This window comes from Perognathus longimembris, chromosome 13 (assembly GCF_023159225.1).
Source record: "Perognathus longimembris pacificus isolate PPM17 chromosome 13, ASM2315922v1, whole genome shotgun sequence".
In the NCBI taxonomy this organism is placed as follows: Eukaryota; Metazoa; Chordata; class Mammalia; order Rodentia; family Heteromyidae; genus Perognathus; species Perognathus longimembris.
This window is the reverse complement of record NC_063173.1, coordinates 16,871,828-16,895,358: the sequence shown is the minus strand read 5'-3', so window position 1 is coordinate 16,895,358 and position 23,531 is coordinate 16,871,828. Positions and strand designations below refer to the sequence as shown.

Sequence of the window (23,531 nt, the reverse complement as noted above, 5' to 3'; positions counted from 1 at the left end):
TCCATCATTTTTTTCTGATTAGTTGAAGATAAGTCTCTAGGATTTGTCTACCCAGGCTGGCTTTGAACTGTAATTCGGACCTCAGCTTCCTCATTATTATAGACACAAACTAGCTTCACGTGTATATTTGAAAAGTGGATCTTATTTAAATCATTGATAAAAAGGATGATCTGATGGGATCAAGAATAAATGAGAACAGAGGCTGGGAATACGGCTTAGTGGTAGAGTGCTTTCTTAGCATTCATGAAGCCTTGGGTTCAATTCCTCAGCACCATGTAAACAGAAAAAGCCAGAAGTGGCGCTGTGGCTCAAGTGGCAGAGTGCTAGCCTTGAGCAAAAAGAAGCCAGGGACAGTGCTCAGGCCCTAAGTTCAAGCCCCAAAACTGGCAAAAAGAAAAAAAAAGAAAAAAATGTGTCATATACACATATGTATCTGTGTGAGTATGTATGCATATTTTAAAAATCATTAAATGACTATATGTGAATTACTGTTACTGATATACACACATGTAGTCTTATTTGTTCTCTGTACTAATTTTGTAATAAATTCATTAAAAATAATGGTGATTGTAGCTAGCTAGGGTGGAGGGAGGAAGGTAGGGTAAGGGTCACAGATAGATAGAAGAGATTCGGAGGTTTTGGTCCATAATTGGCTGGCTCTAGAATGTCATGGTGGAGAGAGCATGATGGAGCAGTGCTCTTGATTTCCTGGCACTTGAGAAGCAGGGAGAGCAAGACAAGGTTTTTGCTCTGTGGAATACTACAGGTTGGCAGAAGTATTAAGCTGGAGCACTAAGATGCAAGGGAGTATAAGGTACAGTTAACACTGGGAAAGAGTGGTGGACTCATTCTAGCACAAGAGCCAGAGAAGTCAGGTTCTTAGGACAGAGGAGCTAACGCACCTGAGCTCATACTTCATCATAACCTTGCCCAGATCTTGAGGGGTTCTTCTTACCCAGGCTCAAGGTATTTTCTTGGTTAGGACATGTGAAAACAGTTGGAACCCACATTTATCTTATTTCCCACTTTCCCTTGACCTTCACTTTGTACCTTCCTTCCTCCTGAAGCTTAGTCGCCACAAGTTAGAATCTTGGTTGAGCTCAGGCAGGTCAGCCTGGGGGGTTGGGATATTGCCTCTTAAGATTTAGTCTTTCCCAGCCTCGGGCCTGTATTTATGTAGCTAAGTGGACTTGCTGGGATCTGTAGATTTGAGAGCTTTGAGGAGATTAGCTTCTATATGAACATGGTGACAAGTCCTCTGTGTATCTTTTTTTCCTTGGGAACCTTGAGCTTCATTCATTGTGAGGATTGTTAGCTGACAGGGGTGACCTGGCCTGGAAGGCTGGTGGCTGAAGGAGAGAGGGTTCAGGCCCACAGGAAAATGTTCCTAGCTGCTTCACAGCAGGGACATACAGTTATAGCCTGCGTTCTGCCTTTGGGTGGGGTGATGTGGAGTGCATATTTGGCAGGGAAGATTGGGGCAGGAGAATTTCCCACTGTAAAATGCCAGACCTTGGCACAGAATGGGCATCTCTACCTTCCTCGGTTGGCTGTGTAAGTAGTGGCTACAGCACTGTGGATCCTGGCAGATGAGGCTGCTGGGCTGAAGAGAGCTAGGATCTCCCTCAAGAGGGAGTCATTTTGGGGGAATCTGAAGCCTGGAGCTCCTGCAAAAGATACTTGATAGATTGCCTTCCAAGAGAACTCAAGACATTGCCACTTCTACTCTGTAAGAACAGCTTTACTTGAGATTTAACGGCTGAGGAAGAGTCCAGGCCTTGCGTTGGTTCCTCTTGCAGGCACTTCTCAGGCTATTTCCAAATTTTCATATTCTGTGTACAGTACCTTTCTTTTCTCTCCAGCCTTCCTTAAGCAGAAAGCCTCTGTTTCCCATCTTTTCCTCTAGGAAAGATTGCCTTTTGTTGGTGAAGCTCTCCTGTCCCCAATCCTGTCACCCAGGAGGTGAGAGATAGCGTTTTGTCCCTGTATAAAGCTGACCCCAGAGAACCATGGTTTGGCAATGACATGGTGGCGGTAGAGGGCTGTGAGTGGGCATCGAGTAATGAGAGAGGCTGTGAAACCCTGGAGTGCAGCCCCAGGAGAGTGACCCTACAAGGAATGTTCTGGGAAACAAACCACAGGGAAACTTGACAGGAATTTATGGTTCAGCCCGCAGGCGAGGGTCATGTGGAAAGAGATGTAATTAGAGTTAGTAGGGCTCTGTAAAGATACAATGAGTGACATGAAATAACTGTCCTGTCTGTCTTATAAGACAGCAAGAAACGATTTGTTATGCATTCATTCAGTAGTTATTAAGTGTGTGCATTGAGCTGCGCCTTATACTAAGTGCAGGGACCTGTGGTAGTTAGCCAGGTAGTCAGAGATCTCCTCCCAGGGATCTTATCAGGGTTCTTACATTTTGCAAATAAAGTCACAAATGCAGAATTACAGATCCTAGTGAGTAGTGCTTCGAAGGCTATGTATAAGTGGCTGCATTTAGACCTGATGGCCAGGGTAGCCAAGAGCTGAGAGTCAAGTTGAGCCAGGTAAGTAAGAGGCTATCCAGACAGACTGTGGGGTGGAGGAGTGTCCCAGGCTGAGCTAGACAGACTAGAAAGAATCTGCCCGTTTTAGAGAACTAAAAGATGTCTGTGTGGCTGATGGAAGAAGGGGGAAGGGCAGGAAATGAGCTGAGAGGAGTCTAGAGAAGAGTCAGGCTAGGCCTTGTAGGTCTTTGTAAGCACTTACATTTTATCTTAGGTGTAGTAGGACACCTAAGTCAAAGTGTGTTAAGCAACAAATGACATGATCTCACGTAAAAAGGTGATTCAGACCGCTCTGTGGAACACAAACTTGACTGTGTGATATTGTGAAGTATATATCTGATTTTCCTTCCCTTTCTCTGGCAGACAAGTCCTAAAACCCGTAGACTTTCCCAAGTGATGTGTTGAGTGGACTGACGGCTTCTGGATGGCCTTGGGATAGGGGCTGGTTGCCAGTGGAGGCAACCACGTGACTAGAGGAATGGAACTTTCCCACCTCCTGTTGCCAGTATAATCCATAGTTTTGGAATAGGCAAATCCAAGGCAATTCCTTGTAGGTACCCTGCCTGGAGTGGGCATGGAGACTGTGCACTTCCCCTGTGCCTTGCCTGAAGATCACTTCCATCTGTGTTTCCATGTACCCTTTGTAATATCTCCCCTAATAACCCAGTAAACATAAATGCTTCCCTGACCTCAGTGAATCAGTCTAGCGAATTAATTGAGTCTGAGGAGGGGGTTGCGGAAGCTCTGATTTGTAGGTGGTTGGTCAGTGTCGTGGGGCTTGCACATGGCATCTGCAGTGAGGTTGTGGGGGGATTTAATCTTGGGGACCGAGCCCTCAATTTATGGGTAATAGAGCTAGCTCTAAGTAGCATCAGAGCTGAATTAAAGAGCACTTAGTTGATGTCTACTGAAAAACTGATTACTTGGTTGGTGGGTGGCAAGAAACCCCTACATAGTTGGTTACAAGACTTTTGAGTAGGGGCTGGGAATATGGCCTAGTGGCAAGAGTGCTTGCCTCCTACACATGAAGCTCGGTTCGATTCCCCAGCACCACATATATGGAAAACGGCCAGAAGGGGCGCTGTGGCTCAGGTGGCAGAGTGCTAGCCTTGAGCAGGAAGAAGCCAGGGACGGTGCTCAGGCCCTGAGCCCAAGGCCCAGGACTGGCCAAAAAAAAAAAGACTTTTGAGTAGATTGTCGAGTGAGAATGTAGGAGAAACTTTGGTTTTTCCTATATTTTCAGAGAGAGCTAGAGTAGAAGCTGAGATAATTAGATTTTTACAGTAATTAAGGGTGACAGGTGAGTAGCAATCAAAGTAGAGAAAAATGGGTAGATATTAAATATATTTTATAAGCAGAATATTTGGAGTTGCTTAATGAGTTGGATATGGAGGGACAGAGGTAGGGAGAATGGAGATGTCTCCCACGCTTCTGGTTTAAATGTATCTGTGTGTTTCTTAATACCAGACATCATAACATCATAAGCCTGTATAACCTACCTACCCTCTTTCCTTCCCTTCCCTTCCCTTCCATTCCCTTCCTTCCTTCCTTCCTTCCTTCCTTCCTTCCTTCCTTCCTTCCTTCCTTCCTTCCTTCCCTTTCCTCTCTCCCTTCCCTCCCTCCCTTCCCACCCATCCCTCCCTCCCTCCCTCCCCGCCCCCACCATCCTCTCCTCCTCTTGTGCATGTGTGCCAGTACTGGGTCTTTAACTCAGGGCCTAGGCTCTGGCCCTTAGCTTTTTCGCTCAAGGCTAGCAGCACTCTACCACTTGAGTCAGCTCACTTCCAGATGTTTGGTGGTTGGTTAACTGGAGAGATGAGAGAGTCATGGACTTTGTTGACTGGGCTAGTTTCAGTCATCAGATCTCAGTCTTCTGATTAGCTTGGATTATAGATGTGAGCCAACGGGCACCAGGCAGTCTATAAAATCTTGACTCTTAGGAAAGATCAAGTAAGATGAGTCTTGAATTTAGTCTTGTATAGACAACAGAGGGAGTCAGCTGACCTCTGGTTCTTTCTAGCTCAAGAATCTCATTCTTTTTTTTTTTTAAATTTGTTTATTAATTGAACACAAATTTTTTACAAGGTGTTCTGCAAAAAGGGTACAGTTACATAGTAGGGCAGTGTGTACATTTCTTGTGATATCTTACGTCCTGTTTTTCTATCCCTTCTCTAGGTCAGGTAGACATATATACAATATACAATGTATCAAGAACATATATAGTGGGCTGGGGATATAGCCTAGTGGCAAGAGTTCCTGCCTCGGATACATGAGGCCCTAGGTTCGATTCCCCAGCACCACATATACAGAAAACGGCCAGAAGCGGCGCTGTGGCTCAAGTGGCAGAGTGCTAGCCTTGAGCGGGAAGAAGCCAGGGACAGTGCTCAGGCCCTGAGTCCAAGGCTCAGGACTGGCCAAAAAAAAAAAAAAAAGAACATATATAGTATTCACAGACTTGGTCTCTCCGTCGCCTCATCTTAACAGTCATATATCAGGGAGATCATGCCCCTTTGTTTTCTGTGTTCTAGGCTTGTCTTGCTCAACATTATTTGTTCAAGTTCTGACCATTTCCCTGCGAATAACAATATTTCACCATTCCTAATCGCTATGTAGTATTCCATTGTGTATAAGTACCATATTTTTTGGATCCAATCGTCTGTGGAGGGGCATCTGGGTTGTTTCCATATTTTGGCTATTGCGAATTGTGCCGCGATAAACATGGAAGTACAAATGTCTTTTTGATATCTTAGGTTTTGCTGTTTAGGATAGATACCTAGGAGTGGTATGGCTGGGTCATAGGGTAGGTCTATATTGAAGAAGCTCATTCTTAAAAGAATCACTGATAGAAAAGTTCTAGTCCCTTTACCATACAGCCCAGGGCCCAAGGGGAGCCCTTTGTCTCTTCTCTAAAGAGCCTCTAACTCCAGTTTGCCACTAGGGGGAGTATGGCTTACATTCTGCATATGTCTTTATAGTTTCCTAAGTACAGTGACTATTACCAGTTTTAGTACCCAGCCCGAACTCCTGACCCCTCATTTGCCTTAAAAAAAATAAAGTTAATATATAGGTGCTAAAGAAATGTTAATTGGTGTACTGTTAAACTGTGAATTTTATCTTATAGAAATAGATGGAATCACCTGTTTCTCAGTATAGAGAGTCGGCAAATGGAATGCACACTTTCTGGACCCAGAAAGACAGAGAAACACTTGTTGGGTGTGGGTAGAAGAAGAAGTTTGAGGACTTAATTGTATTGCATTTGTCCTTCCATCTTTTTTGTTGTTGGTGGTGGTGTTCATGGGGCTTGAACTCAGGGCTTGGGCGCTGTCCCTCAGCTCTTTCACTCAAGGCTAGCACTCTCTACTACTTAGAGCCACAGCTCCACTTCCAGTTTTCTGGTGGTTAATTGGAGATAAGAGTCTCATGGTCTTTGCTGCCCAGGATGGCTTTGAACCATGATCCTCAGATTTTAGCCTCCTGAGTAGCTAGGATCACAGGCTTGAGCCACCAGTGTCAGGCTTTGTCCTTTCATCTTGTCTTCCTTTGTGGACTTAGGATTCTAGGGCCTATGAGTGATTCCTGAACTGGAGCTTTGATAGGCTGGGTATTTACAGTGAGTTGTTAGGTACATATCCTTTGAAGTTTTGATTGTACCACTAAAATAATAGTGCCCACCACTTAGCATGTGAGCCAACCTGTCATTTCCTGTTAGATTTTACGACATTTCTTCTACCTTAGTTTCTGGCATATTTATGTTTTAAATTCAAGCCAATCAAAAACTTGTTTTGAGAATTGCACAGTATACAGAAGGTTAATCAGAATCATAAGGTTTCTGCAAGGGATTTCCGCCTTTAAGATGCTAGCATTGCTTTGGGGAACAACATTGGAAAATACTGTCCTTGAGCTTCCATGTCTTCATCTAGCAGACAGACTGACTGTTGTAGTGTTTTCTGTTTCTTTGAGGCTGAATGAGGTTTTTAGCTCTAAACCTGACTTAAGGAGATGCCCTGACATATCGCATTTCTTTTAGTGCTCTTCTCTGCCCTGTGTGGGTAATAGATTGTGTCTGGTAGAAATCAGAAAGTTACATGTTTAGCCCAGTGTCAGGTGACCAGGTCAGGCACTGTCAAGGTCTTTGGATCCCTGTTCTGCCTGATGCTCTTGAAGCTATACTGCTTAATGTATACCAGAGAGTTGGAAGGCTTGGTACTATTAGTGGATCTGTCACTTCCTGGTTCTGGTTGGGGGAAAAAAATCTGTTAAAATTAGTATGACAGCACTCCTGACTTTCAGGCCTACTGTGCTGATCTGTAGGGCAAAAATGTATTTTGAAACAGTATAAGGAGATACAATGCATAGCTATAGGGGGGATATTTTCCTTCCCATCAGTGTATCAGGATGTTCTACACCAAATAGATATTATCACAAAAGGCTTCAGGCTAAAAGAACTGTCATCAGGCTTACTTTACCAGTACTCAGAAAAATTTCTCTGCCTTCCCCTGGGAATCCAGTCTTGTAACTCATAAATGGTTATCAGAAAACTGGCTAGTTTTCAAGATCAGGTGGCAGTAAACTTGAGTAGTAAGTATACTGGATTAAGAGCTACTTGACTAGCCTCTTGTCTTTAGTTCTTTGTCCAAGTAGCTGTATAACACAGTGGATCAAGCATTGAATTTTTCTGAGCTTCAGTTTTACCACCTATAAAGTGGTCACAAACCTATCTGTCCAATATATTCTAAAAGGTTGTGAAGATCAAACAATAATACATATAAAAGAATGTTAAGGTAGGAGTGTCCACAGGGGCAGTAAGGTCAGAGGGGCTGCTGTGCCATAGGTATTGTGCTCGCATTGGGACCACAGCCCACAGGAGGCCTGGTTTACAAGTTTTGAGCAGGGCAGAGAGAAGAGGCTGTGTTTGTGTCATGTTTGTTGCCCTGTCTTCTGTAACGATGGAACTTGCCCTGGACACTCTTACAGGTCCTGACCTAGTGTGTTTCCTCTCCATTGCAGGAAGCTGAGACTGCTCTGATGTCGGTCCCACACTAGTACCATGGGTCCCTGTACTGGTTAAAGTCATCTCCTGGACCTGGAAAGGCAGCAAGGTAAGCAGGGAGGCCAGTCTAGGCGAGCTCCTGGGATATGAGTGCATTTCCTCCTCTACTGCTGCCCGGAAAATCCCAGGCAAACAAACAAGTCAGGGCAGTGCATCAGGGTCCCTCCTGCCCATACTCCAGGATACCCAGAGGAAGGGCTTTCCCCTCCAGGTGTTCCAGATAGTTCCCTCCTCCCCTGGTGGGGAGTCTTCCAAGACAGAGAGAGAAAGAGAGAGGGGGTGGGGAGAAGAGAGAGAGAGGCGAGAAAGAGAAAGAAAAGACTGGAAAACATTCACTGTCTTCTCCCTTCTTCCTTCTGAGCTGTTCAAGCAAATTCCCAGGAACACTCCAGAACCCCTGGTTGACTGGAAGGGAGGTAGGAGGACTGGAATGCTTGCAAAGACTGAACTGATCAAAAGACAGTGCTGTTTCATGGAAGTCTCCTAGAGCAGAGTGAGAGAATGTGTGTGTGTGTGTGTGTGTGTGTGTGTGTGTGTGTGTGTGTGTGTGTACGCACGCGCGCTCTCGCTCCTGGTAGACTGAGAGCTTGCACAGGGCGCCGCCTGGGAGGACAGGGTCTCCATGACAACTGGCCTGGCCGGCTCACAGCCCTCGGCTCACTTGGCTGGAAAGGAGCGCCACGAAAGGTCAGAGGAAGGAGTGGTGGGAAGTTTTTGCAGCAGGTACCGCGAGCTTAAGCCAGTGGATTTGGGGGCCCTGGGCTCCCTAACCAACTGAGGTGTGAACCAGACTTGGCTGAAAATGGAGGGGGCAGGAAAGCACCCGGACTTTCAGGTAAGGGTAGCTTGGTGGGAAAGATCGCCTTTCTCTGCTGGCCTGGGACTGCTTTCTGGAAGGCCAGTGAGTGTTCTGTACTCTGCACCGGGTTTGGGGCTCTGCAATGATGTCATGCTCCAACAGTTGGATTCTATTAGCCTGAGGAGGAGGAGGGAAACAGCTAGTTTTCTTGACTTTGCAGATCGTCGCTGATCTCACTCTTGCTGAATCTGAAGGTGTTTAGGATTCACTCTGGAAAGCATCATTTTCCTTTTTTAGTTAGCAGTAAACCGCCAGATATTTTTACAGGAAGACTCTTTTATAGAGAGAAAAAATGAGTTCTCGTCACCGCAGCACTGTTTGTAGTTCTGAGATGGAAATTCCAGTGCCTTTTGTCTTTGGAGTGGCTTGGTTAGTTCTAGTGGACACTGTTTGTCTCTTGGTGCCGCTATGTATGACCTGTAACAAAAACTGAAAAAAGAGAAAGAAAGAATGAAATTCAGCAAGGAACCTACAGTGGAATCCTAAGTTCCTTGGAACAGTTTATTAGGACAGAGCCACTGTCATTGGGGTATTTGAGCTGGGCCTTACCCTCTCTACCAGGTAGTTTGGAAAGAAGTAAACGGACCTCTCATGAGTGAGATTGATGTCAGGCTTTCTTGAGTTGTCAGGGAGAGGCTGTCCGGGGTAGGGGAGCCTGCTAAGAGGTGTCTCATCCAGATGTTGCAGAGGGGGACTCTCTTAACGTGGTAGCTGGGGAGAGCCAGGGAGCACCAGGTGCTGTGTTTATGCTGGGTGGATTGCTTTGGTTAAAACTTTATCGAAATCTCAGGGCATACAGTTTCCATAGTATGTGCTTATCTTAAATTTTGGTAAAACTCTTTCAGATCTAGAGGAGTGGCGTGTGGTTGAGCTCAGTGTGGCTTAGGAGCAGATTCTCCCAGAAAGGCATCTCTCTGGTTGATGAGATAGTGAGGCCATGTGTAATGTCAATAGGAGAATGAATGCTGTGGACACATAAGAGACCCAACAGGAGATGTATTTCTTTCTCCATCAGCCATGTTATATCTTAAACTTATTCATTGGCTTCAGGGGACTTTTTTTTTTTAGTGGAGGGAACAGCTGTGGTCCTGGCTCTTCAGTTTTTCTTCTTGAACTTTCTGAACAGAATGTCTTTTGTGTTCTGGCAAACAATGAGGGGGGCCTTCTGATTAACTTCGGGTCAGCTTGCCAATGCAAGCACTGGTCCTGTCCCCGATTCTGGCTGCCTGAATGTATACATGTATGCCTCAGTGTTGTAGTCTGAGGACCCAAAGCGTGAGCTTAAGAGCTGTAGACCTAAGAAAAATCACTTCTAAAGTTAACTCATCCCCTTACTGGACTGTAGAGATCCTCTGCTTGCTTGAAACCTATGTTTTGCTTGAGGCGTGGTACTTACTGTTGGTGGGGGATGTGATGGAGGAAGTCTGTGAACCCAGTGGTCCTTGCTAGGGGCAGTATAAAGTGCAGCGTCTCGGGCTTTCTCCTGGACTCGAGAGACTGTGCCCAGAGCTCCTCTTCTTTTACCATTCCAGCATGTGGGAAGAGAACTAGCCATGGGCTTCAAGGAGCTGATGCTCTTTCTTTTGATATAGCAATAAGAATAATAAATTTTGGTAAGAAGGTAAGAGTCAGCCTGGCTCTTGTGGCTCATGTCTGTAATCCTAGCTACTCAGGAGACAGAGATCTGATTATCTCAGTTCAAAGCCAGTCAAGGTGGGAAAGTCTGTGAGACTCCTATCTCCATTTAACCGACAAAAAGATGGAAGTGGAGCTGTGGCTCAAGTGGTAGAGTGCTAACCTTGAGCAAAAAAGTTTAGGGACAATGACCAGGCCCTGAGTTTAAGCCTGGGACTGGCACACACATACGAAAAAGAGAGAGAGAGGGACTGAGGGGAGGGAGGGGTGGGGGTGGAGATAATGGCCAGGTTTTGCTACTTGTCACTTGAGGTGGCTATGAGCAAGTCCCTAAACTATACAAACTTCATATGAGCTAGAAATAATAATAAGACCTTCTTGTTGTTTTTTGTTGTTGTTGTTGTTTTTGGTTTTTTTTTTTTTTTTGCCAGTCCTGGGCCTTGGACTCAGGGCCTGAGCACTGTCCCTGGCTTCTTCCAGCTCAAGGCTAGCACTCTGCCACCTGAGCCACAGCGCCCCTTCTGGCCGTTTTCTGTATATGTGGTGCTGGGGAATCGAACCGAGAGCTTCATGTGTAGGAGGCAACCACTCTTGCCACTAGGCCATATTCCCAGCCCTAATAAGACCTTCTTCACAGGGCTATGTATGGGGTAGTTTCCATGAAAGTAGTTGTAGACGATGGAAGTCCTAAATACCATAATATGTTATGGACTGAAGTTTGAACTCTCTTCTGGAAAGTCACTTTGCCTTTTTGTTCTGGTTCCTCCATTTATAAAACACTTTTTACTCTTCTGCATTTGTAAATCAAAATGAGAAAACCTTTAAAAGTCTCCCTTGGAAAAGAAGTCTTCTTTGAGATGGTTAACAAATAGTGCTTTGTTTGACTTGGGAAGTTTAATATTAGTGGTGTTCACGATAGACTTTTGAGCCTCATAAATAATCCTTCGGAGATGAAGCTTTCTGTAGGTCACCCAGCTTGTGTGTTAGTGCAGGAGGGATTCCGAGAGGGGCCCAGCTTTTCCAGTGCCCTGTCATGCCCTCTAGTCATGGTGCCATACATTTTAGTTGTTGGAAGAGAGGCTTCTGGGGCTAGCCCTGGCTCCTCAGCCTGCCCAGATCTATAGGAGGAATTGTCTGGGGTGGGCAGAGGGGCCTTGTCCTCCACTCTGGGGTTGAAAGGTAGGGTTCTAATTGACAGGAAAGAGTATGACTCCAAAGACTTCCTTAGGGTTTGGCCAGCTCTTTCAGGAACTCGTAAAGCTATATAGCTTAGGGGAAAACCATAAAGAAAAACAAGGAAGTAGAAATTCCAAGGGCAGATACTTGATATGTTGTAGGCCGGTGCCAAGGAATGGAATAGCAGGGGAGGGGGGATTCCAGGCAAGGCTATCTCAGGTCTGTCCTCAGTCAGCCTCTCCCATAGGACAGGGAAAAATGTTTCGGCTATGCTTGAGCAGACTCAGGATAGGGAGGGATTTTGGTTCTTTTAATTTGTTAATGAAATGATAGAGCTCCCTTCTAGGTGAGTCACATCACACAGCCACCTTCCTCTAAGGCCTGAAGGAGAAGCTGTCTTCAGCTGAGGTCAGGCTGCAGCTGTTCCCCACTCCCCATCAGTGTAGCTTCCCAGAGCTGACTCACCAATTGGATCCCTCTAAGTAACTTTCCTCGTTTTGCTCCTTCTTTCTCCCCTTCCTCTGCTCCCCTTTCCTGTACATACTCCCTCTGGGCTCCCTTTCTCTAAAATGTGAAAAATCAGTCACCCAAGGAAATTGAAACTTTGAAATATCTTGGGGAACAGGCCAAGGGCATTCTTTAGTTCTGCTGATATAGTCTCTCTTTTCCCTGGGAGAAAGGACTGGGTGAACAGTTTGAGGGAGGCTCTTCAGATTTGAATTATGTTGGCCTCACTGCTGGCCTAGACCTAAAGAGAGACTGTCTTCCACTCCCCACCGCATCTGGATCCTAAGAGCTGCTCTGGGCAGATGGCCCAATACCTCAGGGAGGTAAGAGGGTCTGAGTACCTGTGGGGAAGTGACCCGTTGGCAAGCACTGCTTTAGTGACTCCTGATTTCCATTGTTGGGCCCTGGGAAGTTTGCTGAGGGGGCCAAGCAAGGTTAGCATGTATCAGCCTGGAAGAGGGCAGCTGCAGCCCTTGGCCTGCCTCTGTGCTTCTGCCTTGGATGGGTGCTGGGAGGCTTGGGAAGGAAGAGCTGCAGGCAGACAGTCAAGTTCTTTGAGTGAACAGGACCATAGAAAGTAGGGAAGGGGCTATGGCGTATGTGTGCGTGTGTATGCACACACACATTATATGGCATATAAGGCAGAGATTTCTCTTTAAAAGTTTGTGGGAAAACTTGCTTAATATGTGCCTTCTGAGATAGAAAGACTTGATCTCTTCATGCTGGCTGGGAGATCCTGTGAGTAAGTCATCTCAGTAGGTAGGTGGAAGAATATAGTGGGCATGTCTGTCCTAGCTGAATATGTCACACAGATTGGGCTGAGAGAAAAATCTCTAGGGCTGGGAAGGTAGCTTAGTGGTAGAGTGCTTGCCTAGAATGCATGAAGCTCTGGGTTCGATTCCTCAGTACCTTATAAACAGAAAAAGCCGGCTCTGGCTCAAGTGGTAGAGTGATAGCTTTGAGCAAAAGAAACTCAGGGATGGTGCCCAGGTCCTGAGTTCAAGCCCCAGGACTGGTGGTTAAAACAAACTATTTCTAGCTCTAGGCTCTAGAAACTGGATGGATGTTCGTGTGTGTTCATGTGTATGTGGATGTGTGTCTTGAGAGGGAAAGGAAGATGTTAAACAAGTCTTAACTACCTTATTGAAGAATTTCTCTAAAGATCCCTTCTCTTATTTTTATTAGCTCTGATATAATGAATATACTGTGGTTTGGGGCTCTTGAAACTACCACAGTGCTCTTCTCATCTGAAGACTGAATATTTGATTTCACTGACCTTATAAAAGAATGAATTACAGGCAATTAGGGTATGGAGCTGCCCTAAACAACAGGAAAGTTTCTAAGGGGTTGTCATGAGACCACTTCAATTTCTGAAAGATCCAGTGTCTTTTGTAAAGCCTGTAGTGGCTAAAAGGGTCTGTATGTGACTAGAGGTTGACTTACAGGAATCAGTACAATGGTATGTGTGGCTATTTGAACATTAAGAATAATGAGATAAACCTTGGGTTATAGGAGATAGGATCTGGCTCAGAATGAAGATTCTAGAAAGAAATAGGAGAGAGATCCTGGGCAAATGTTTAGGGAGAAGATTACAGGCTGGTAGTAGATGGAAGGACAGGGGCAGGAGGCCTTCACAATGTAGCAGAATGCTGGCCTGTCTCCAGGGAACCCCAATAGACAATTTTGTACAGGTCCTAAGGAGCAGTTGTAGGGTGGGGTGGCCCGCATTGGGGTCAACATACCTGTTCATTTGCTTTTGGATCAGAGGCGCCTCTGGGGTCCATATATGCCCACTTGATCTGTTCATTCATTAAGTCAGTGAATACAGGATGTCTGGGCCAGGGCTGGGGAGGATCCAAAAAGTATCAAGTCTGTTGTATGAGGTGTTGTATTGTCCTAATTTCCTGCCCATTGCTCCAGTGCAAGCCTCTGAGTGTGACTGAGAGAGAATAAACACAGACCTGCTGAAGCTTGGGGTTTTCATGGTAGGGTTAATGGCTATCTTAATGCTCTTAGACTGAGACAAAGAAGGAAGGTTCTATTGTTAGACTAAGTTAAAGCATTGTTTGAATGGTAGAAGAAAGCCAACTAGAAGATAGGAATTGTGAGGAGAATGAAGGTTCTAGGTATCTAAGAAGGAGGATAAGAACAACATTTTCAAAGAAAAAAACATTTGCGGTCAGCTAGTTTTTAGAGTTTTGTTGAAGGAACTGGATTTTAAGTGTGCTTATCTGTGTCTTGGAACACCAGCTATCTCTTAGGATTCTTCTAAAATTGAGCTTTATAGACTGTGTGTGCACATGAGTGTGTGTGTGTGTGTGTGTGTTTGTGTGTATTAGTCCTGGGGCTTGAACTCAGGGCTGGTCTGGGTGCTGTCCCTTCGCTTTTTCACTCAAAACAATTTACCACTTGAGTCACAGCTACACTTCTGGCTTTCTGCTGATTAATTGGAAATAAGAGTATTGGTACTTTCCTGCCCAGGCTAGCTTTTGAATTGAGATCCTCAGATCTCAGCCTCTTGAGTGAAGACTACAGACCTGAGTCATCAGTGTCTAGCTGCAGATGGTTTATAATGTATGTGTCCATCAGAGACTGTTAGATACTCAGTGAGTGTGTGGTGCCACCCTAGGGGTACCATTTGCATTTGTTATGAGCATCTTACGTGCAGTGTGCTATGCAGAAATTAAGAATGGGAGCTCCATGAGTCTCTGAGGCCTAAGACTAAGCCTAATTGTGTGAGTCTAAAGAGTCTAAACTCTTACGCAACTATGTGATACTCGGCGAGTTAATCTCTTTGGGCCTCAGTTTTCTCCGAGACACCTGAAATGTGGACAAGCCAATAGCACTCACCTTGTTAGAGTTGTGGAGGATTAAATGAAGTGTTATATGTAAAACTACATGATATATGTGAATAGCTCAGAGCCTACAACAGAGTAAATGTTCCCTTTATAATGACCAACTTACAAGCAGCATTTGAAGAGAGGAAGGCTGGTATCTTTCTGTCACAGTGGGGCCACCACACTGAGAACAAACTAGCCTCTTCTTTGATAAGTAGTTTATATTGTATTTCTTTCACCTTGCTGTTAAAGACCTCTCAGGAAGGCCTCTGCAGTAGTTCTCAACCCGGCCTCACAGGTGCAGCTGTATTCTTCTGTAGGAAGCTTATCCTCACAGGCAAGGAAGACTCCTCTAGAGCTGCTTCTTGCCCTCCCCTATCCTGCATGCCAACCCAGCTGGACCCCTGAGGTCCTTTTTGATTTTACTTTTCAGGCCCTTCGGTACTCTGGCCTAGCCCTCCTCAATCTGCTTCCATGGATCTCGCCCATGAATTCTTCAAGGCCTAGCTTAGCATTGCAGGCTTTACAACCAGCTCTAGGGCTTCATAGTTTGGCTCTTCTTTTTTCTATCTGGAAAAAGAGACTTCTGGAAAGTTAAGTCTCAGTGTCTTCATCTGTAAATTAGAAGTAATAATCTTACCCATTTCAAAGGGTTGTCGTCATTAAATTACTTGAATTTTTGTAAGCATTCAACTTAGTTCTGGACTCGAACACTGAATGTTTGCTGCTGCTGTTGGTAGTTTCTCCCTCTTTCTACTTTCTCCATTGACATAGCAAGAGACGCTTCAGCCATGTGTGTAGCAGATCTGAGTTTCGGCTCCATATGGCTTGCTATATGGGAAAGTAGCCTGACTTCTCTGGGCTTTAGTTTTCTTTTCTAGAAAGTTGAAGCTATGGATTAAGGGTTCTTACTGGCATGCTGACTGGACTTTTCAAATGCATATGTCTTGTCTTTCCAGCCAGATTCCCTGAAGTTCTATGAAATTTAACCATACTGTGGTATACTTTTTATTTCCCCAAATGGCCAACATATAAAAAAATATTGAAGTAACTTCAATACTTTTAATAACACATAAATAAGAACTAACAATAAATAAATAACTTTTAATAACAACACATAAAGTATTTGAGTAACTTTTAACCTCACTAGGAGGATTCTAGGAAATCTTTTGACTTGGTTCCTGTTGCTCAGACTGGAAACTTGTTCTCAGGTGCATAGGACTTGCTCTCAACAACCATAAAGAGGCCACAGCCATTAGTAAGCTAGTAAGGCTGTCTGTGAGTAAGAAAAAAAGGTGGGTTTTACTTGGTGTCCCTGGGAAAATTCCATCAGACATCTGGGGTATATATTTGTTCTGTTCTAGAATAAATCACTGTTACCTTCTCTTAGTGGAAGAAAACAGCAGTTTCCGGGAATAGGGAGAGGTAAGTGGGAGATAACGAAGAATAGGGTAAAATTGATTAAGAACAAATATACTCATTACCTTATGTAACTGTAACCTTTTCAATTAAAAAACAAAAACAAAAAAACCAAGAAAACCCAAAACAGCTGGGCACTGGTGGCTCACACCTGTAATCCTAGCTACTCCGGAGGCTGAGATCTGAAGATCATTGCTCAACACCAGCCTGGGCAGGAAAGTCCATGAGACTCTTAATCTCCAATTAGCCACTAGAAAACCAGAAGTGGAGCTGTGGCTCAGGTGGTAGAGTGCTAGCCTTGAGCTGAGGAGCTTAGGGACAGTGCCCAGGCGCTGAGTTCAAGCCCCAGGACCAACAAAAACAAACAAGTTTCCTGAATGACCTTGCTTATAGTGTTTGAGAGACCATTTGGTAGCCAAAGACTAATCTGCATGCTAGAGGAAGAAGCATCCCAGAAGAGGGGCATTTTGAGTCTCTACTCCACACTGGATTCAGAGGACCAGAGGGGGGAGTCTGACCAAACCAAGGGAGCATTGATACACTCATCCTCTGATGAGTGATGTATATTGTGTGGCATTGGGGTAGAAACATGGCAGAATCCTGCTGGAGGAGCAGGATGGGGGAGTGAGAGGGTTGACAGGAGGCTGAAAGAATATGGAAACTTGGTGACAGAGAAATGTAGGTATTAAAAAGTGTCAGATATCTCCAGGCAAGTGTTTGTGCCTTAGACATGAAGCTGCACGAAGAATAGCTCCTGGCACTTTATTTTTCCAAAGAGACATTTTGACCTCAGCCCAGGTGAGACTTGCCTAGCATAAGCACTCTGACCCACTCCCAGAGGATGAAGAGGTTCTAATCTATTTATAAAGACAGTAGCTCCTTATCTGCCAGCATAATTATAAAGAGATTTCCTTTTCCAGATGCAAGAACCAGGAACTTTTGCTGCCAAATTTAGCAGTGTGTTTTAAGTCCTTCAAATCTCCTTTGAGTGCTACCAAAGCTCCCAGCTTTGTTGTTATCTCTTGTTGAAATATAGCCTGGAAAGGTCATATCAACAGTGCCAATTTATGTCCCTGCTGAACCAAGGCAGGCCAAGGGCAGAGGAGGAGTTCCTGGGAGTAGGTGCTCACACTCCTTTCTTTTGCTTTAGAAGAACAAATTGTGGATTAGGGTTAGAGATTGTTTCTTCTGAGTTTTACTTCTGTAAGCTCCCATAAGCAGGGCTCAGCTTCTCCGGTAGCTTCCCGAAGAAGCTGTCCTGATGTCCCCTCCTTGTTATTGGAGATGAGTTTCCTTGGCACAAAGTTCTACCAACAACACCCCTTCCTATTTTAACTTATTGGCAGCTTGTGACCTATCATGTGTTCTGATGGAGTAATTAAAAGATGAAGACTGGGCTGGGAATATGGCCTAGTGGTAAAGTGCTCCCCTCGTATACGTGAAGCCCTGGGTTCCATTCCTCAGCACCACATATATAGAAAAAAGCCGGAAGTGGCGCTGTGGCTCAAGTGGTAGAGTGCTAGCCTTGAGCAAAAAGAAGCCAGGGACAGTGCTCAGGCCCTGAGCCCAAAGCCCAGGACTGGCAAAAATAAAATAAAAGATGAAGACTATAGGGTGTAGAACCATATGCACAACGTTTCCCCTTTTCTTTAAAACATTTTTTTTATTATAAAGGTGGTGTACAGAGGGATTCGTTTCTTAAGTCAGGAATGAATAAATTTCTTTTTGGACAATGTCACCCCTTCCTTCGCTTTCTCCCAGTGTTTCCCTCCTGTCCCCACCCCTGCCCCCACAATTATAGTTCATTTTCAAAATATTGTCTAGTGATTACACTGCTGAATTTTTTTCACACTTTGTCCTTCTATTTCTGTGACCCCCCCCCCCACATTAGCCTCCCAAAGACAGATTAATGAACAAACAGGACAAAAAGAAAACACAGATAAAACAAAAAAAAAAAACAACCTTTTTGTTTCTATTTCCTGGAGTTCATTTTGATAAATATTATTTTATATGACCGGAGGCATAGGCATTGGGCCTTTGTGTTTCTCCCCTAAGAGTATCCTCCTTTGGTCTCACTTTGAACTGTTCCCATTTTCAAAGATCTGAGGACCAGGTCAGACCCTGGGTGTATGGACTTTGTCACTCCGGCAAAAAAGAAAGCAAACCGGGAAAGGAAAGGAACAACTGACTGGCCCTGTCAACTAGGAAGAAGTAGGACACCTGAGTGGGACAGGAAAACACTGGAGCCATGGAGATGATCTTGGTCTTGCAGTGACCTTGGCTTGTGCTCTTTGACTTTCAGCTGCTGTTTTCAGAGGATTATGGCTTTGGATTTTAGAAAGAAAGCACAGAAATTCTTTATGTCCTTGGCCTCCCTCCCCTCCCCCCATATTTATCCACGCTCAGGGCTCAGGCCAAATGGAATGGGCAGTGCTGTTCTCTGGCTGCATGCGAGTCTCCTTGGCCGCTCTTGGGCTGCCTGTGGCCCAACTTCCAGGAGAGCCAGCTGGGAGGGTGCTGGTGGTTTGAGGAAGGTTTTGTTAACTCAGCTCTGAGTAAGTGGCGGGGATCAAATTGAAAAGAAAACAGCAGGGAAATTTTTTTTTAAATTTTTACTTAAATCTCATTAAATGGAACTTTAAAAAGGCTTTTATTTATTTTATTATATCAGAAGCTACAACTGCTTGTGGATGGGTTTCAAAAGCAACACTAGCTAGACTTGTGTTCACCTGCAAGACCTGAGGTCAGATGTCTGCATGGCTCCCTAGAGGAAGTTTAAAAAGCAGAAAGCCCCTGGAGACCGGTGGTACCTGTCGGTGCTCCCCTCCCCCCCAGCCCCCTAATGGCATTCAGTGTTTTGTCACTGGGAAGCTGGGATGACTTTATTTGCTGGTGTTCCCCAAGGGTTCATACTCATCCTCTTTTCTTTCTAGTTCATACTTTTTCCCTGGAACCCATCCTCTCCATTAGTTGAAGAACGTGATCCACCTCTGCCTCTGTTGCTTCAGAAACTTTTGTTTATATGTTCAATGAATAAATACTATTAGATATACTATGTATAATGTATACTACACATACATATTATTACATATTATGTATGTCACATATAATATTATAATGTTAGACATAGTATATGTGCTGTATATTATATGTATACCATATATGTTAACATATATACTGTTAACACATAACTTACATAGCTTTTGTAGGTGGCATTGGGGTTTAAAATCATTGCCCTTGTTTGACTTGTTTTCTTAGCTGACTGTCTATGGCTTGAGCCATGCCTCTAATCTGACTTTTTGTTGTTTTCTTCTTGCTCAAGCTGGCTCCAAAATGCAATCTTCCATATCTTAACTTCCTAAATAGCTAGGTGTCAGTGGCCCACACTTCTGTATGTGTGTTTATATATTTTGTTTTATATTTTATGTATTGTTTGTTTATTTATTTATTTACTTTTGCCAGTCCTGGGGCCTGGGACTCAGGTCCTGAGCACTGTCCCTGGCTTCTTTTTGCTCAAAGCTAGCTAGCACTCTACCTCTTGAGCCACAGCGCCACTTCTGGCCTTTTCTGTTTATGTGGTGCTGAGGAATCAAACCCAGGGCTTCATGCATGCTAGAGTACTCTACCACTAAGCCACATTCTCAGCCCTTATTTGTTTATGTGTATACACATACACACACACACACACACACACACACACACATTTTTTAAGCGAATTCTTACTATGTAGTCCAGAATAGCCTGGAACTCATTGTGTAATCCAGGCTTGGGAATTATAGGACTATGCTCAGCTGTCCCTCCTCCCCCTCCTCCCCCTCCTCCCCCTCCTCCCCCTCCTCCCCTTCCTCCCCTTCCTCCTCTCCCCCTCCCCCTCCCCTCCCCCCTTCTCCTTTTTCTTCCCTATCCTTTCCCCCTCTCTGTCTTCTTTTTTTGTGTGGGCCCTTGGGATTGGACAGGGCCCGTGTGCTATTTCTTAGCTTTTTCACGCAAGGCTGACAACTCTGCCACTTGAGCCATAGCTCTACTTCCAGCTTTTTTGGTGGTTAAATGGAGGTAAGAGTCTTGGGAATTTTTCTGCTCAGGCTGGCTTTGAATCATGATTCTCAGATCTCAGCCTCCTGAGTAGTTTAGGATTATAGGCATGAGCCACTTGTGCCTAGATGGATTCTTCTTTTTTTAAAGGAACTAATTGTGTTTGGATTCTGTATATCAGGGCCCAGGATTCTGAGATGAACATATGTGCGGTGTTTAGCCAGCCTGCTGGTAGGGAGTGGTTGGTGAGAACATAATGAGACCAGATTTCTGATGTACCATAAGTGTGTGTGTGCGCGCGCGCGTGTGTGTGTGTGTGCGTGCATGTGTGTGTGCTTAAATTCGGGAACTTTTGCTCTTGTTTTTTTTTTTCCACTCAAGGCTGACACTCTAACACTTAAGCCATACCTCAACTTCCAGCTTTTTGCTGGTTACTTGGAGAAAACAGTCTCATGAGTCCATGAGATTATTCTACATGGGCTGGCTTCGAATCGTGATCTTCAGATCGCAGCTACGGAAGGAGGTAAGATTACAGACATGAGTCATCAGCATGTGACGTAACATAGATTTTTTTTGGCCAGTCCTGGGCCTTGGACTCAGGGCCTGAGCACTGTCCCTGGCTTCTTCCCGCTCAAGGCTAGCACTCTGCCACTTGAGCCACAGCGCCGCTTCTGGCCATTTTCTGTATATGTGGTGCTGGGGAATCGAACCTAGGGCCTCGTGTATCCGAGGCAGGCACTCTTGCCACTAGGCTATATCCCCAGCCCTGTAACATAGATTTTTGAGACAGTGGTTTCTTTTTTTCCTTTTTTGGCACCTGCACTGGAATTTGAACATAGGGTCCCACATTATTTAAAAAAATTTTTTCTTTATTGTCAAAGTGAAATACAGAGGGGTTGCAGTTTCATATGTAAGGCAGTGAGTACAGTTATTGTCCAACTTGTTACCTCCTTCCCAGGGTCTCACGTTATAACTCAGCTTTTTCCATTCCTGGCTAGCCACTTGAGCCATGCCTCCAAGTTGAAGCTTTTTGCTGGTTAATTGGAGATAAGAGCCCCATGAATTGTGTGCCATCTAAACTATGATTTTCAGATCTCAGCCTCTTGAGGAGCTAGGATTTCTAGGCATGACCCACCAGTCAGTTTCTCATGTAAAGCAATTGGGTTCTACTTTCTTGTCTGTTTCAGTAACTTATCTTTCTTCTGAAGGAAAGAATATGCAATTGAGAAAGATTCCTTGCTGGGGTGTTTTCAGATAGTCTTTCATACCCATTCATTGAACAGACCCACCACTGAATCTGAGTAGATGAGCTGAAGATGAGGCTGAACAATGGGCTGAGGTCAAATCTTGACATTCTGAACCACCCAGGCATTGGGAGTCACTGTTCTTCTAAGAACAGGAAAGGAGCACAATTGGATTTGGCTTATAGAAAATAAGCACATGAGACTTTATGCAAGATACAACTGGAGTAAGAGGAATTTTGCCCCACTTTTGGGGCATAACCAGATAAGTAATGTTCCAGTCCCTGCAAATTCTCTTTGAGCTGAGAATGAAGTATCGCTGGGGGTGGAGCCTGAGCGCCCCCAATTGTAGAACTCAGAGGCCTCAGAGCCCTGCTTTTCAGCCTTGAATGTGCACCAGATTCACCTGGAGAGCTTGTTTCCAATTCAGTAAGTCTGAGGGGGAAGGGATTGTCTTAGAATTTGTGGTTTTCTTGTTGTTGTGTTTGTCTTGGGTATTGATGTTACTGGGGATGGAAGTTAGGGCAAGCACTCTACCACTTAAGTCACATTCTATCACTTTGGCTTTTAATTTGTTTTTAGGTAGGTAGGGTCTTTTCTTTTGCCTAGGTCAGCCTTGGACCTCAATCTTCCTACCTGTACCTCTCAAGTAACTGGGATTATAGGCATGAGCTACTATACCTGGCTTAAAAATTTGAATTTTTAACCAGTTTGGAAGAAGTATTGCTGCTGCTGCTGGTTGAATACCTCACTGAAGAGCCTTATCAGCTAAGGTGCAAGAAGGTTTTGAGGCCAGATGTTAATTGGTTTGCTTTCTTTGACAACCTAGAATTTCACATATACAAGTCTGTAGTTTAGAAGTTTTTGATGGCTCATTGTGTTCCATCAACAAGGCCTTGTAATAAAAAGATCTGTACTCTCACCATGATTGGTTTCTTCCATGTCACTTTTGGATGAGCTTTCCAATTGTGTGATTATCTCTGAAGAGCCGTTCTCTGATTGGAAAATGCCATCCTGGACCCCTGATTCCATTGGGGCAGGTGACATTTATGCCAGGAAAAGCTTCCTTCTTGCCATTGAGCACAGTCTCCTAGTTGGCAGGAACTCTGAGCAGTCAGTCTCTGCACCGTGTAAGTTCTGTAGATTAGCCAAGTTTACACAAGACATGCCTGGGAGATTATCTCTTAGACCAGGAGTTAGATTTCAAGGGCAAAGTCCACAGTTGGCAGTTGGCTTAGAGCACCTGGGAGAGAGGATTTCACTTGGCTTTCACTTCCCCAGCGCTCAGTGCCTCTTCCCACAGAGGTCAGGTTTTCTGTCTGTTCAAGCCCACGCAGGTGACCTTGGGTCGGTTGTCTCAGAGAAGCATGGCTCCGGGCATTGCCCCTTGCTGTCTACTTCAGCTCCTGTGGCCTCAGGTGAGATAAACTGTGCCCTCTTCCTTGGCATTGTTTAATTCCTTTCCTGGGCTCGATTCTCCCTTTTAGAAGAGGGTCTTCCTCTCCAGAACCTGTCTGGCTTTCTCATGTTTCTCCTTTCTTTTAGCTTCCTTCTTTTATTAGCTCTGCAAAATGGTGGAATTCTGAAGGGGGAGTTAAAAGTTACCTGGTCTCACGCAGCTCAGGACACACTGGCATCAAGGTAGCTATGTAGCCTAAGATGACGGACGTAGGGCTCTTCTAAACTCCATGCTGCCTCAGTTTCGGGGAGCCACTGTGTCCACACGGCTATAACCCATGTTTGGCATTCTAGTTGGGAAGCCAGATCCAGCCTCATGGGCCTGGCAGCTCAGCAGTGAGAAAACAGAGCCACTGGCAGAGCTGGGCTTGGGCCTCAGGTCTTTTTACTGTGTTGATTAGGGCTGAGCTTTAAACAAGAGTTGTCATATGTTTTACATTAGCATGCATGAAACTGTCTCAGGCCAATTTTTCCCTAACATTTAAAAATAATAACAAAACAAAAGCAACACATGTTCTAAAAAACTTGAACAAAATGGAGAATAAGATCTAAGAATGTGAACCGTTCCCATAAATCCAAGCTCCAGAGACAGAGTCACTTATATGTTTGGATGATGCATTCATGAATACATGCGTTTTAAAAAATAAAATATAGGGCTGGGAATGTGCCTTAGTGGTAGAGTGCCTAGGGTAGCCTAGGTTTGATTGATTCTTCAGTACCACATAAACAGAAAGGGCTGGGAGTGGTGCTGTGGCTCAAGTGCTAGCCTTG

At 44.7% G+C, this 23,531-nt stretch overlaps 1 protein-coding gene across 7 annotated transcripts in view; it reads left to right on the top strand.

Moving 5' to 3' along the window:
• The window catches only part of Dennd2b (DENN domain containing 2B), a 157,426-nt gene that overhangs the window by 40,948 nt on the left and 92,947 nt on the right, over positions 1-23,531 (top strand). For 4 of the 7 annotated variants that reach the window (XM_048360571.1, XM_048360572.1, XM_048360570.1 and 1 more), the window contains exon 2: positions 7,554-7,645. The gene's annotated coding sequence lies outside the window, so the exon portion shown is untranslated. Of the gene's footprint in view, positions 1-7,553; positions 7,646-7,941; positions 8,432-20,958; positions 22,721-23,531 lie in introns of those variants that run through there. The other 3 variants (XM_048360569.1, XM_048360568.1, XM_048360573.1) reach the window with 3 other exon arrangements.